Below are 15,608 nucleotides of genomic sequence, written 5' to 3'. Positions count from 1 at the left end.
TGTCCGAGGCGCCCGTCTCCCCCGGCGAAAGCTGTGCTGTAAAAGGTGGAGTCTTTCATTTTGGATCAGGAGGATTTGGAAAATCCAATGCTGGAAATGGCTTCCAAGTTCCTCTTGCCAGGTGCTGCTGATGGTGCAGACCTCAGGACAGTAGATCCAGAAACACAAGCTAGCCTGGAAGCTTTACTAGAAGCTGCAGCCGCAGTTTGGCAGAAGCCTGTTCAGAAGGAGATGTAAATGCTGTGCGAAAGTTACTCATTGAAGGGCGAAGTGTAAATGAACACACTGAGGAAGGGGAGAGCCTCCCTTGTTTAGCTGGTTCTGCTGGATATTATGAGCTTGCACAGGTTTTGTTGGCAATGCATGCCAATGTGGAAGATAGGGGGATCAAAGGTGACATTCCACCTTTAATGGCTGCTGCTAATGGAGGACATGTCCAAATTGTGAAGTTGCTGCTAGCTCATAAAGCTGATGTCAATGCACAGTCTTCAACAGGCAATACAGCACTTACATATGCTTGTGCTGGAGGTTATGTAGATGTTGTAAAGGTGCTCTTGGAATCCGGTGCTAGTATTGAGGACCATAATGAAAATGGTCATACTCCTCTTATGGAAGCTGGAAATGCTGGACATGTGGAAGTAGCTAGATTGCTGCTAGAAAATGGGGCTGGCATTAATACGCATTCCAATGAATTTAAAGAGTGTGCCCTTACGTTAGCTTGTTACAAAGGTACAGTAAAGAACTTGTTTTTTTAAACAAAGTTTTTAAACTCATGAAATGACAGTTACTTCATGTAGAATGGTTAGTCACTTAAAATAAAAAATAAAATATGGTAATAGTACATTATAAATAAGTGTTTAAAGTGTTTTAGAATTTAAAAGTTTAATATATTAACTATATATTAAAATTCTAAAATATACACTCAATATTATAAATATTGTCAATGAAAAATGACTATTGATCCAGTTGTTTTATTAGAAACAGTTATTTAATTTTAATATGCACTGTATTTTTTAATGATTTTGCTTGTCAGAGTATTTTGCCTGGTTTACACAAAAGAATCCAGAAGTATTTCGCCTGTAAATGTAAAGTAAATGCAATAAAAGCTAGAATGAGGGGCTTCCCCAGAGGTCCAGTGGTTAAGACTCCGTGCTTCCACTGCAGGGGGCGTGGGTTAGATCCCTGGTAGGGGAACTAAGATCCCACGTGCCGCGCGATGCGGCCAGTAAAGAAAGAAATAAATAGAAGCTAGAATGTTTATTAACAAGAAGGTGCTTAAGCTATTTCTCATGATACCAAGAAGAAAGGAAAAAAATTGAAGAGAAAGGAGGATATATGAAAAGAAAAATAAAAAGTGGTGTGGAGGGAGTTTGTATTCAAAAGAACAATTTTAGAGTATCATCAACACGTTTAATAAAGTTAGAAGGAAGAGCTGGTAGAAATTGAGAATACCTACCAATATATAGCTGTACAAAGGGGGTACATAGTGTTCTAAATGATGTCGATCAACCTGAAAATATTGATAATAGAGTAAAATATCTTCTTTTGGGGGGGGGCAAGATAATTGTCTGGAAAGATACTTGGTCTTCAGCTAGTTAATCTAGATTCTAGATTCTAAAAAGACAGCCACAGAGCCAGACATTTTTCAGAATCAACCTTTTTGACAGATAAATTGCTATAAACTAAGAAACTTTTTAAAAAGAAAATTTCATGAAATTTTATACCTGCATAGCCATTCACTTCAGTGTTTTCTACCACCTGCAGCTGTGTCATGATTGTATCATAAAATAAGTGATACATTTTTGACCCAGAGGCATCAAGAAAAAGCTCTTGCAAGGCAGGGTACAAAAGTGAAGGAGGCACTCACTCTCAATGGCTGAATCTTCACGTACAGTAGCTTGTGAGTGAATGTCTCCTTAAATTTTGCACCCAGGGCTTTGATTCCTTCCCCCTTGTGTTGGCCCTCCTGTTGTTTTGTTTCATTCTATCAGTACTTCAGAGTGGCCAGGGTTTTGTTAGGTCTTTTGGAATAACTTCACTTAAAAAACATGACTAAAATACTCCTTAGCCACATAAATGACTAAAATTTAAGTTAAATGTAAAAATGTGCGCTAAAGGACTTTTGATTATCTCGTGTTACAGATAATTCAGATTAAGGGTACTTAGGAAGCACACCTGAGGTCTCTTACTTCTCCAGTTGTGTTTAGTAGTTACGCAGAGGTTGATCTTCATTGGGAGGGGAGGAATTAAGCCTTGGGGCAGCCTCTCCAGGGCAGGCTGATTGGGTGGCTCTGTCTCACCTTTCCATCAAATACTTTTGAAACCGGAACTAGCTCCATTTTACTTCTGGGACCCAGCTGGCCAATGAGCTTTGAGATGGGGCTATGTATAACTACTCTTCCCTCTGTCCTATGCTTGTAGCCCCACCATGCTGAGGTTGGGGCTTGTAGGCTTTCGTTAGAGAAACTGGATATAGAACTGAGCTGGTGGAGAACATCTCTACTGCTTCCAAGGATCCATGGACACTCTTACTTTCCTCTATTTCTGGTGAGGTCTCTTAGGATACAGATTGACAAGGAGGAGATGGGGAAGGGATAGAATTCAGGCTGAGACTAAGCATTGATGTGGATCTTTGGGAAGGGAGAATGACAGAGAGGAAGGAGAGATAGTTTGTTAGCAAAAACAAGACATGGCAGGTGCTACACTTATTCACCAGAGTTAATTTGAACTGTTCATGATTCCGCCATCCACTCCTTCCTCCATTCCCAGTTGACTGAAAATTGACTGCAGCTCATTCCGGATGAAGTTGGAAAAAAATTAGTCACTTTTCTACTGTTTCTTACATAGTATCTGAAGTCCTTTTTAAAATATAATTTATGTTCATTGTAACTACTCACAAGGTAATCTTTATCTGAACTGAAGCATATGGTTTATTTGAAACTCCATAAATATATGTGTGTGTGTGTATATATATGTATGTGTATATATATATTTATATCTAAATAAATGAATAAATATAAAAAAAAAAAAGAAAGAGAAAAACAAATACTGTATGCTAACACATATATATGGAATCTAAAGAAAAAAAAAGGTTCTGAAAAACCTAGGGGCAGGACAGGAATAAAGACACAGACGTAGAGAATGGACTTGAGGACACAGGGAGGGGGAAGGGTAAGCTAGGACGAAGTGAGAGAGTAGTGTTGACATATATACACTACCATATGTAAAATAGATAGCTAGTGGGAAGCAGCCGCATAGCACAGGGAGATCAGCTCGGTGCTTTGTGTCCACCTAGAGGGGTGGGATAGGGAGGGTGGGAGGGAGGCACAAGAGGGAGGGATTATGGGGATATGTGTATATGTATAGCTGATTCAATTTGTTATACAGCAGAAACTAACACAACATTGTAAAGCAATTATACTCCAATAAAGATGTTTTAAAAAAATTAAATAAATGCAAGAACAAAGGCCAAAAAAAAATAGGTTGCCATTTATTAATTCATGTTTTTTAGAAGAGAGGCTTACCTATAGTAATATAGTTTGCCAACTAAAACTTGTCACTTGCCATCTGGTTCTACAAGAATGAAGTCACTCGCCACTGAAGTTGCTGACCTTCAACACACCCTGAAAGGAGTTCAGGGCAGAGCTCAGGAATGAGTCAGTCTGTGATCTGGAAGAAACTGGCAGAACAGGCCTTCAGGTAGATATTTTCAGGAGAAAATTTTACAAGCCCAATTTCTTGCATTTTCTCATATCTAGAAAAGCACTGAAATCAGTAACGGAGACATCTGCTCCTCTGTCACTAGCAGCAACCTTCTGCCAAAATGTGTGCTTGATTGCACGTATTCCCCTTCACCAAAATATATATATATGACCTTCCCACTTACCTCTTCGGAGCATTTCCTCAGAGCTATGTGAGAGGCTGTCTCCCAGGCTGTAGTCCTCAGTTTGCCCCAAATAAAACTTAACTCACAACTCTCACATTGTGCATTTTTTTTCAGTTGATAAGTTTCATAATTTTACTATTGCTGATAATTCCCACTCAGTGACATTATTTATATCTCACCCCTGTACTAAGAAAGAACAATTTGTTCTTCAGACAGGAAATTATTGCTTTGTGTTTGTTTCCATATTTTTAGTAATGGATAACAAATAATTAGGATATGCACCTTTTTTCACTATGTATCTGTATTCAACTAAAAAACAAAAAAATCAACTGACATTTTACCTCAGTGTCCTTTCCTATCAAGTTGAAATCTGCATTCCCTAAGAGGTTAGTAAGGAGAGTTTTGAGAGCATCAGAGAAAATAGTTAGTACTTTTTAAGAGTACAGTGTTGCTTATCTTTCTTCATCTATCTAGATATATTTACCAAACATATTGTTCCCCACACTTTTCAGCTAAGGACCCCTGTGGGCATCTGTCTACATTACAGGTCCTTTCTCTATCTTTCAGAATATATTTCTTTATCCCCCCGTTTCTCCAGTGTTTTTGTTTTTGGCTTTCACAAAATCTTCATTATCCCCCATTTCTCTGCTTTCCAAATTGATAGCTCTGAGTTCTTTTCTCTTTAAAATCTTCCTTTCAGTCTCTTGTCCTTCCCTTCCTGACAGTATCTTTCATCAGTGGGACGAATGACTATCATCTACACAGCAGACCTAGAAATCATTAAAGGAAAAGAGTGCTAAAACAAAGTCTTAGAGGTTTAGAATAGAGCCAGTTTTCCTGTTCCTTATGGGATTGAAATGGGGAAAGGGTCTAGGTTATCCCATTCTTGTCTTTGGTGACATTTAAAGTTTCCTAATGGTATCACCCCTTTTTAAAATAAAAAGGAAGGGCTCATATATCTCCAAACAGAGATCTCCCATGCTTCTGATCCAGGCATATTCTAATCCCCTTCAGTGGACTTTTATCATGAAGATGAAGGCATTCTTGGGTTGGAATTACTTGGAATTAATAGTAGCAGTGATCAACTTTCACATGCTCAGTTTCACCATATATTCAGTGCTTTACTGTAGTGATGAACATTACCAGTTCACATTTTAAATGATCATTAAACACCCTACAATGCACTTACAGCCCACCTTTTACTTTTCAGTCTTGGCTTTTTTACCCCTCTCCCCATTCTGTTCTCTAAAGAAAAGGGATCCTTCCCTGACTGGAGTCCCAAGCCACCTGTATCACTGCTGGTTGAAACTGAATAGCTAGCTACCTCCCTCTACATAAGGCTGCAGTGACAATACAAATTGCCATCTTCCCATCCTCTGACTTGTGCCATGGAGCTTGTTAGGATGTATAATTAGCATTGTCCTTGCTTCCGTTTGCCTGCCCTGATGTCTTATTCTCACTGTATTGTGGTTCTCAAACCATACTGGTCCCCTTTTTTCATTCTTCCCTGTCTCTACACTCCCCTTGACCCTCTTCTCCCCCAAAAGCTTCTTATTCCTGTTTACTTGGGACACTTTTTTTTTTTTTAAGATAATTCAGCATTTTTTTTTAAATTTGATTGATTGATTGATTGATTGATTGCTGTGTTGGGTCTTTGTTTCTGTGCAAGGGCTTTCTCTAGTTGCGGCAAGTGGGGGCCACTCTTCATCGCGGTGCGTGGGCCTCTCTTGTTGCGGAGCACAGGCTCCAGACGCGCAGGCTCAGCAATTGTGGCTCACGGGCCTAGTCACTCCTCGGCATGTGGGATCTTCCCAGACCAGGGCTCGAACCCGTGTCCCCTGCATTGGCAGGCAGACTCCCAACCACTGTGCCACCAGGGAAGCCCACTTGGGACACTTTTAATTGTGAACACTTTTACTTCTCAGCCAAGTAAGAACCCTTTTCCCAAGGCCTTACATTTAAGCAGCTTGTTTCTTGCCGTGCTTCCTTGTAGTATCAGTCTGTGTTTGTAATTTAAGAATCTTACTTCAAACAAATTTTTAGAGTTAAGACCTATATCCAACAATTATACAGCTTCAAATCCTCCCACCTCCGAATCCCCTAACTAGAGGAAGAAGACACCCTTTCTCATCTTATTTAGTAAGCTCTTTTTTAGTATTTTAACACTGAAGTTAGTTTCTACACTGTCTGTTAATACATAGTGAGTAAAAGAGCCAGAGCACATCTCTAATAAAGATGATTTTCAAGTTCATAGTCACTTGAAGTATCACACAGTTATAGTCTGCGGTCTGGGTCTCCTTCTGTAACACTTCAGAGACAGTTTTTGGATTGTGCCCCCTCAACCTCATGGTGTTTCCTGTGATTCATTAAATTGCTAATAGTCCCATTTATCTGCCAGAACCCACCCACTTCCAGGGTTGGCCTTTTCCTTCCTATTCCTTACGAGTGTAAGGGCTGAGTCCTAGAAAGTTCTGATCAAACAAATTGTACTTGGTGTTCCTCTAAACATTAATGGTATTGTTTAGAATACATTTAAATACGCAGAAGCAGCTTGTTTTTTTCTGCTCTCAGGCCTTAAACTTGTCTGGCAAATTTTAAGCTCCTTGAGAGCAGCAGTTTAGTCAAATCTGTGTCCCCCTAACATTACCCACATCACTTAGCATATATAGTACCCAGCAAACATTAAGTATTCAATATAAGCATTCAAAGCATGTGCCCCTGTGAATCAGCCATACATCCAGAAAATTTTCTCAGGCTTCTCCAGTGCTATTTTTGATTGTCCAACCCTGGTAGCACAAACTTTTTTTTTTTTACATTTTGTATATTTGATGTTAAGCCAAACTTCTCCTGGTCTGTAGACTTTTATAACATTCATTAGTTTAAAATACTAATCCTGATTCCTTATTACTTCTGTTAGAATTCACATGTTTATTATAGCTTAAACTGTTTAAAATTATAGATTCAGGAGTCATACTTCTTAGGTTCTTCATTCTTTTCTACTGTTTTTCAAACGTTTTTGGCAGGGACACATAGTAAAAAATAGACTTTGCATTGTGACCCAAGGGACACACCAACATGTGCACACACACACACACATATACACACACCTATATTCTTATGCCAGAAGAAAAGTTTCTTGAAATAGTACTCACAACATTCAGTGCTCTACAATGTTTTCAATTCTGTTCTATTTCATTTTTAAGCTACTGATCGAGACCTACTAAATTGAAATTCATTGCTATGAACTCCTGGGGAATTTCTGTTTATGTGTATTACTCATTCAGTTAACATATTCAGTACTTACTATATACCATTTACTGTTCTTCTCCACTTCTTAACTGGCTTTGTGACCTTGGGAAAGTCACATGTTAATGTTCAGTTTCTTCTGTAAAATGGAGATACAGTGCTGTCTACCTGCAGAGGAATGCTGCTAGAATGAGCTGAGCTATGTAAAGCACTGAGCACGCTGCTCAGTAGGTAATGAGCACTCCAGTGTGAGCGCCTCCCTTGTTGCTTCTCCTGTTGTTATTACTATTAAAATTACTTTGGTTTGAACTTCCCATGTTTCTGAAACACAATATATAAAGCATATGTTATATATAACTTAATTTTTCCTTTAACTCTCACTATATATATTTGTTTTTAAACTAGAGATATATTTTAGATATAGTGAAATGCACAGATCTTAAGTGTTCAGTTCAGTAAGTTTTGACAAATGCCGCTCCATTCGACCTACACTCCTGTCAAGACATAAACATTCTCATCACGCCAAAAAGTTATCTTTTGCCCCTCCCTGGTCATTTGTCCCCCCCTGTATCCAGATGTAACCACTGTTCTGATTTTCTTCACCATAGATTAGTTTTGCCCATTAGAACAGAGTCACAGAGAATGTATTCTTTTATGTTTGGCACTTTTTTGTTTGATATAATGATTTTCAGGTTCATCAGTGTCATTGTATGTATCAGTAATTTGTTCCTTTTTATTGCTGAATAGTATTCCGTTTTCATGAATGCATCACATTTTACTTATCTGTTCTTCTAGTGATTGATATTTCATTGTTTCCAGTTTGGGGTCATTATGAATAAAGCTACTCTGGATAATTGTGTAAAAGTCTTTGTGGATATATGTTTTCATTTCTTTTAGACAAATACTTAGAAGTGGAATAGCAGGTAGGCATTTTCTAACTTTATGAGAAACTTCCAGATTAATTTCCAAAATAGTTCTACCGTTTATACTCCCACCAGCAATGTGAGCATTCTAGTTACTCCATATCCTTTATAACATTTGATGTTGTCAGTCTTTAATTTTAGCCTTTTAAATGGCTGTATAGTACTATCTTATTATCGTTTTAATTTACATCTCCCTGATCACTAATGAGTGACCACTTTTTCATGTACTTTTTGGCCATTCATAAATATTTTTAGGTCTGTGATCCATCCTTCTTTTTTGTGTATGGTATGAAGTAGGTATCGACTCTCAATTTTTTTTTTAACATCTTTACTGGAGTATAATTGCTTTACAACGGTGTGTTAGTTTCCGCTTTATAACAAAGTAAATCAGTTATACATATACCTATGTCCCCATATCTCTTCCCTCTTGCGTCTCCCTCCCTCCCACCCTCCCTATCCCACCCCTCTAGGTGGTCACAAAGCACAGAGCTGATCTCCCTGTGCTATGCAGCTGCTTCCCAGTAGCTGTTTTACATTTGGTAGTGTATATATGTCAGTGCCACTCTCTCACTTCATCTCAGCTTACCTTTCCCCCTCTGTGTCCTCAAGTCCATTGTCTACGTCTGCGTCTTTATGCCTGTCCGGCCCCTAGGTTCTTCAGAACCTTTTTCTTTTTTTTTAGATTCCATATATGTGTGTTAGCATACGGTATTTGTTTTTCTCTTTCTGACTTACTTCACTCTGTATGACAGACTCTAGGTCCATCCACCTCACTACAAATAACTCAATTTCATTTCTTTTGATGGCTGAGTAATATTCCATTGTATATATGTGCCACATCTTCTTTATCCATTCATCTGTCGATGGACATTTAGGTTGCTTCCATGTCCTGGCTATTGTAAATAGAGCTGCAATGAACATTTTGGTACATGACTCTTTTTGAACTGTGGTTTTCTCAGGGTATATGCCCAGTAGTGGGATTGCTGGGTCGTGTGGTAGTTCTATTTGTAGTTTTTTAAGGAACCTCCATACTGTTCTCCATAGTGGCTGTATCCATTTACATTCCCACCAACAGTGCAAGAGTGTTCCCTTTCCTCCACACCCTCTCCAGCATTTATTGTTTCTAGATTTTTTGATGATGGCCATTCTGATCGGTGTGAGATGATATCTCATTGTAGTTTTGATTTGCATTTCTCTAATGATTAATGATGTTTAGCATTCTTTCATGTGTCTGTTGGCAATCTGTATATCTTCTTTGGAGAAATGTCTATTTAGGTCTTCTGCCCATTTTTGGATTGGGTTGTTCGTTTTTTTGTTATTGAGCTGCATGAGCTGCTTGTAAATCTTGGAGATTAATCCTTTGTCAGTTGCTTCATTTGCAAATATTTTCTCCCATTCTGAGGGTTGTCTTTTGGTCTTGTTTATGGTTTCCTTTGCTGTGCAAAAGCTTTTAAGTTTCATTAGGTCCCATTTGTTTATTTGTGTTCTTATTTCCATTTCTCTGGGAGCTGGATCAAAAAGAATCTTGCTGTGATGTATGTCATAGAGTGTTCTGCCTATGTTTTCCTCTAAGAGTTTGATAGTGTCTGGCCTTACACTTAGGTCTTTAATCCATTTTGAGTTTATTTTTGTGCATGGTGTCAGGGAGTGTTCTAATTTCATACTTTTACATGTAGCTGTCCAATTTTCCCAGAACCACTTATTGAAGAGGCTGTCTTTTCTCCACTGTATATGCTTGCCTCCTTTATCAAAGATAAGGTGACCATATATGTGTGGGTTTATCTCTGGGCTTTCTATCCTGTTCCATTGATCTATATTTCTGTTTTTGTGCCAGTACCAAACTGTCTTGATTACTGTAGCTTTGTAATATAGTCTGAAGTCAGGGAGCCTGATTCCCCCAGCTCCATTTTTCGTTCTCAAGATTGCTTTGGCTATTCGGGGTCTTTTGTGTTTCCATACAAATTTTTTGTTCTAGTTCTGTGAAAAATGCCAGTGGTAGTTTGATAGGGATTGCATTGAATCTGTAGATTGCTTTGGGTAGTAGAGTCATTTTCACAATGTTGATTCTTCCAATCCAGGAACATGGTATATCTCTCCATCTATTTGTATCATCTTTAATTTCTTTCATCAGTGTCTTATAATTTTCTGCATACAGGTCTTTTGTCTCCTTAGGTAGGTTTATTCCTAGATATTTTATTCTTTTTGTTGCAATGGTAAACGGGAGTGTTTTCTTAATTTCACTTTCAGATTTTTCGTCATTAGTGTATAGGAAGGCAAGAGATTTCTGTGCATTAGTTTTGTATCCTGCTACTTTACCAAATTCATTGATTAGCTCTAGGAGTTTTCTGGTAGCATCGTTAGGATTCTCTATGTATAGTATCATGTCATCTGCAAATAGTGACAGCTTTACTTCTTCTTTGCCGATTTGGATTCCTTTTATTTCTTTGTCTTCTCTGATTGCTGTGGCTAACACTTCCAAAACTATGTTGAATAATAGTGGTGAGAGTGGGCAACCTTGTCTTGTTCCTGATCTTAGTGGAAATGGTTTCAGTTTTTCACCATTGAGGACAATGTTGGCTGTGGGTTTGTCATATATGGCCTTTATTATGTTGATGAAAGTTCCCTCTATGCCTACTTTCTGCAGGGCTTTTATCATAAACGGGTGTTAAATTTTGTCGAAAGCTTTCTCTGCATCTATTGAGATGATCATATGGTTTTTCTCCTTCAATTTGTTAATATGGTGTATCACATTGATTGATTTGTGTACATTGAAGAATCCTTGCATTCCTGGGACAAAACCCACTTGATCATGGTGTATGATCCTTTTAATGTGCTGCTGGATTCTGTTTGCTAGTATTTTGTTGAGGATTTTTGCATCTATGTTCATCAGTGATATTGGCCTGTAGTTTTCTTTCATTGTGACATCTTTGTCTGGTTTTGGTATCAGGGTGATGGTGGCCTCGTAGAATGAGTGTGGGAGTGTTCCTCCCTCTGCTATATTTTGGAAGAGTTTGAGGAGGATAGGTGTTAGCTCTTCTCTAAATCTTTGATAGAATTTGCCTGTGAAGCCATCTGGTCCTGGGCTTTTGTTTGTTGGAAGATTTTTAATCACAGTCTCAATTTCAGTGCTTGTGATTGGTCTGTTTATATTTTCCATTTCTTCCTGGTTCAGTTCGGAAGGTTGTGGTTTTCTAAGAATTTGTCCATTTCTTCCAGGTTGTCCATTTTATTGGCATATAGCTGCTTGTAATCTCTCATGATCGTTTGTATTTCTGCAGTGTCAGTTGTTAACGCCTCCTTTTTCATTTCTAATTCTGTTGATTTGAGTCTTCTTTTTTTCTTGATGAGTCTGGCTAATGGTTTATCAGTGTTGTTTATCTTCTCAAAGAACCAGCTTTTAGTTTTATTGGTCTTTGCTATCGTTTCCTTCATTTCTTTTTCATTTATTACTGATCTGATTTTTATGATTTCTTTCCTTCTGCTAACTTTGGGGTTTTTTTGTTCTTCTTTCTCTAATTGCTTTAGGTGTAAGGTTAGGTTGTTGATTTGAGATGTTTCTTGTTTCTTGTGGTAAGATTGTATTGCTATAAACTTCTGTCTTAGAACTGCTTTTGCTGTATCCCATAGGTTTTGGGTAGTCGTGTTTTTATTGTCATTTGTTTCTAGGTATTATTTGATTTCCTCTTTGATTTCTTCAGTGATCTCTTGGTTATTTAGTAGCGTATTGTTTAGCCTCCATGCGTTTGTATTTTTTCAGATTTTCTCCTGTAATTGATATCTAGTCTCATAACGTAGTGGTCGGAAAAGATACTTGATACGATTTCAGTTTTCTTAAATTTATGAGGCTTGATTTGTGACCCAAGATATGATCTATCCTGGAGAATGTTCCATGAGCACTTGAGAAGAAAGTGTATTCTGTTGGTTTGGGATGGAATGTCCTATAAATATCAGTTAAGTCCATCTTGTTTAATGTGTCATTTAAAGCTTGTGTTTCCTTATTTATTTTCATTTTGGATGAGCTGTCCATTGGTGAAAGTGGGGTGTTGAAGTCCCTTACTGTTATTGTGTTACTGTCTATTTCCCCTTTTATGGCTGTTAGCATTTGCCTTATGTATTGAGGTGCTCCTATGTTGGGTGCATAAATATTTACAATTGTTGTATTTTCTTCTTGGATTGATCCCTTGATCATTATGTAGTGTCCTTCTTTGTCTCTTGTAATAGTCTTTATTTTAAAGTCTATTTTGTCTGATATGAGAATTGCTACTCCAGCTTTCTTTTGATTTCCATTGCATGGAATATGTTTTTCATTCCCTCACTTTCAGTCTGTATGTGTCCATAGGTCTGAAGTGGATCTCTTACAGATAGCATATATACGGGTCTTGTTTTTATATCCATTCAGCCAGTCTGTGTCTTCTGGTTGGAGCATTTAATCCATTTACGTTTAAGGTTATTATCGCTATGTATGTTCCTATTACCATTTTCTTGTTTTGGGTTTGTTATTGTAGGTCTTTTCCTTCTCTTATGTTTCCTGCTTAGAGAAGTTCCTTTAGCATTTGTTGTAAAGCTGGTTTGGTGGTGCTGAATTCTGTCAGCTTTTGCTTGTCTGTAAAGGTTTTAATTTCTCTGTTGAATCTGATTGAGATCCTTGCTTTGTAGGGTAATCTTGGTTGTAGTTTTTTCCCTTTCATCCCTTTATATATGTCCTGCTACTCCCTTCTGGCTTGCAGAGTTTCTGCTGAAAGATCAGCTGTTAACCTTATGGGGATTCCCTGGTATGTTATTTGTTGCTTTTCCCTTGCTGCTTTTAATTTTTTTACTTTGTATTTATTTTTTGATATTTTGATTAATATGTTTTTTGGCGTGTTTCTCCTTGGATTTATCTTGTATGGGACTCCCTGCGCTTCATGGACTTGACTATTTCCTTTCCCATGTTAGGGAAGTTTTCAACTATAATCTCTTCAAATATTTTCTGAGTCCCTTTCTTTTTCTCTTCTTCTTCTGGGACCCCTATAATTCGAATGTTCATGCATTTAATGTTGTCCCAGAGGTCTCTGAGACTGTCCTCAATTCTTATCATTATTTTTTCTTTATTCTGCTCTGTGGTAGTTTTTTCCACTGTTTTATCTTCCAGGTCACTTATCCATTCTTCTGCCTCAGTTATTCTGCTATTGATTCCTCCTAGAGAATTTTTAATTTCATTCATTGTGTTGTTCATCATTGTTTGTTTGCTCTTTAGTTCTTCTAGTTTCTTGTTAAATGTTTCTTATATTTTCTCCATTCTATTTCCAAGATTTTGGATCATCTTTATTGTTATTACTCTGAATTCTTTTTCAGGTAGACTGCCTATTTCCTCTTCATTTGTTTGGTCTGGTAGGGTTTTACCTTGCTCCTTCATCTGCTGCATATTTCTCTGTCTTCTCATTTTGATTAACTTACTTTTTGGGGTCTCCTTTTCACATGCTGCAGGTTCATAGTTCCCGTTATTTTTGGTGTCTGCCCCCCAGTGAGTAAGGTTGGTTCAGTGGGTTGTGTAGGCTTCCTGATGGAGGGGACTAGTGCCTGTGTTCTGGTGGATGAGGCTGGATCTTGTCTTCCTGGTGAGCAGGACTACATCTGGTGGTGTGTTTTGGGGTGTCTGTGAACTTAGTATGATCTTAGGCAGCCTCTCTGCTAATGGGTGGGGTTGTGTTCCTGTCTTGCTAGTTGTTTGGCATGGGGTGTCCAGCACTGGAGCTTGCTGGTCGTCAAGTGGAGCTGGGTCTTAGCGTTGAGACAGAGATCTCTGGGAGAGCTCTCGCTGATTGATATTGCATGGGGCCAGGAGGTCTCTGGTGATCCAGTGCCCTGAACTTGGCTCTCCCACTCAGAGGCTCAGGCCTGACAGCTGGCCAGAGCACCAAGACCCTGTCAGCCACACAGCCAGGTACGTGGGGAATTTCTTGACTTCTGGGAAGTCTGAGGTCTTCTGCCAACATTCAGTAGGTGTTCTGTAGGAGCTGTTCCACATGTAGATGTATTTTTGATGTATTTGTGGGGAGCAAGTTGATCTCCACATCTTACTCCTCCACCATCTTGATGGTCCTCCCTCTCATTATATTTTAAGAGATGTATGGTCCCCTGAATAAAAGAGATTAAGATCTAATGCAGCATTAAAAATTATACTTTCGACTTGTGGCAGTAGCGGCTCGAGTGGCCGAAGCAAGAGGCCTCAAAGTCAGAGTGGTGGTCATGGTCCTGGAGGTGGAAAGAAGGATGACAAGGATAAGAAAAAGAAATATGAATCTCCTATACCAGCTAGAGTGGAGCAAAAGAAGAAGAAAACAAAGGGACCAGATGCTGCCAGCATACTGCCCCTGCTGACACCTCACACTCAGTGCTGGTTAAAATTATTGAAGTTAGAGGGAATTAAAGACTCTTCTCTTGGAGGAAGAATTCATTAGAAATCAGGAACAAATGAGGCCTTTAGAAGAAATGCAAGAGGAGGAAAGATCAAAGGTGGGTGATCTGAGGGGCACCCCAATGTCGGTAGGAACCTTGGAAGAGATCATTGATGACAATCATGCCATCGTGTCTACGTCTGTGGGCTCAGAACACTACGTCAGCATTCGTTCATTTGTAGACAAGGATCTGCTGGAACCGGGCTGCTCGGTCCTGCTCAACCACAGGTGCATGCTGTGATAGGGGTGCTGATGGATGATACGGATCCCTTGATCACAGTGATGAAGGTGGAAAAGGCCCCCCAGGAGACCTATGCTGATATTGGGGCATTGGACAACCAAATCCAGGAAATTAAGGAATCTGTGGAACGTCCACTCATTCATCCTACATATTATGAAGAGATGGGTATAAAGCCCCCTAAGGGGGTCATTCTGTATGGTCCACCCGGCACAGGTACAACCTTCCTAGCCAAAGCAGTAGCAAATCAAAACTTGGCCACTTTCTTGAGAGTGGTTGGCTCTGAACTTATTTAGAAGTACCTAGGCGATGGGCCCATACTTGTTCGGGAACTGTTTTGAGTTGCTGAAGAATACGCACCATCCATCGTGTTTATTGATGAAATTGATCCTATTGGGTAGGAAAGGTATGACTCAAATTCCGGTGGTGAGAGAGAAATTCAATGAACAATGTTGGAGCTGTTGAACCAGTTGGATGGGTTTGATTCAAGGGGAGACGTGAAAGTTATCATGGCCACAAACCGAATAGAGACTTTGCACCCAGCACTTATCAGACCAGGCTGCATTGACAGGAAGATCAAGTTCCCCTTGCTGGATGAAAAGACGAAGAAGCGCATCTTTCACATCCACACGAGCAGGATGACGCTAGCCGAAGACGTAACCCTGGACGACTTGATCATGGCTAAAGATGACCTGTCTGATGACAACATCAAGGCAATCTGTACGGAAGCTGGTCTGATGGCCTTGAGAGAACGTAGGATAAAAGTAACAAATGAAGACTTCAAAAAGTTTAAAGAAAATGTTCTTTATAAAAAACAAGGCACCCCTGAGGGACTCTATCTCTAGTAGACCACAGTTGCCTTCCAGAAAAAGGTTGGA

At 39.0% G+C, this 15,608-nt stretch overlaps 1 protein-coding gene and 1 pseudogene across 4 annotated transcripts in view; both read left to right on the top strand.

Moving 5' to 3' along the window:
• Window positions 1–15,608, top strand: part of CTTNBP2NL (CTTNBP2 N-terminal like) — a 69,112-nt gene that overhangs the window by 37,981 nt on the left and 15,523 nt on the right. The window lies entirely within an intron of this gene.
• Window positions 360–15,575, top strand: LOC309640188 (26S proteasome regulatory subunit 4 pseudogene; annotated as a pseudogene). The gene is made up of 2 exons: window positions 360–712; window positions 14,234–15,575. The product of its transcript is annotated as a 26S proteasome regulatory subunit 4 pseudogene (transcript).

Source organism: Balaenoptera physalus, assembly GCF_965194825.1.
Source record: "Balaenoptera physalus genome assembly, chromosome: 1".
Taxonomy (NCBI): domain Eukaryota; kingdom Metazoa; phylum Chordata; class Mammalia; order Artiodactyla; family Balaenopteridae; genus Balaenoptera; species Balaenoptera physalus.
This window is presented reverse-complemented; position numbering and strand designations above follow the sequence as displayed.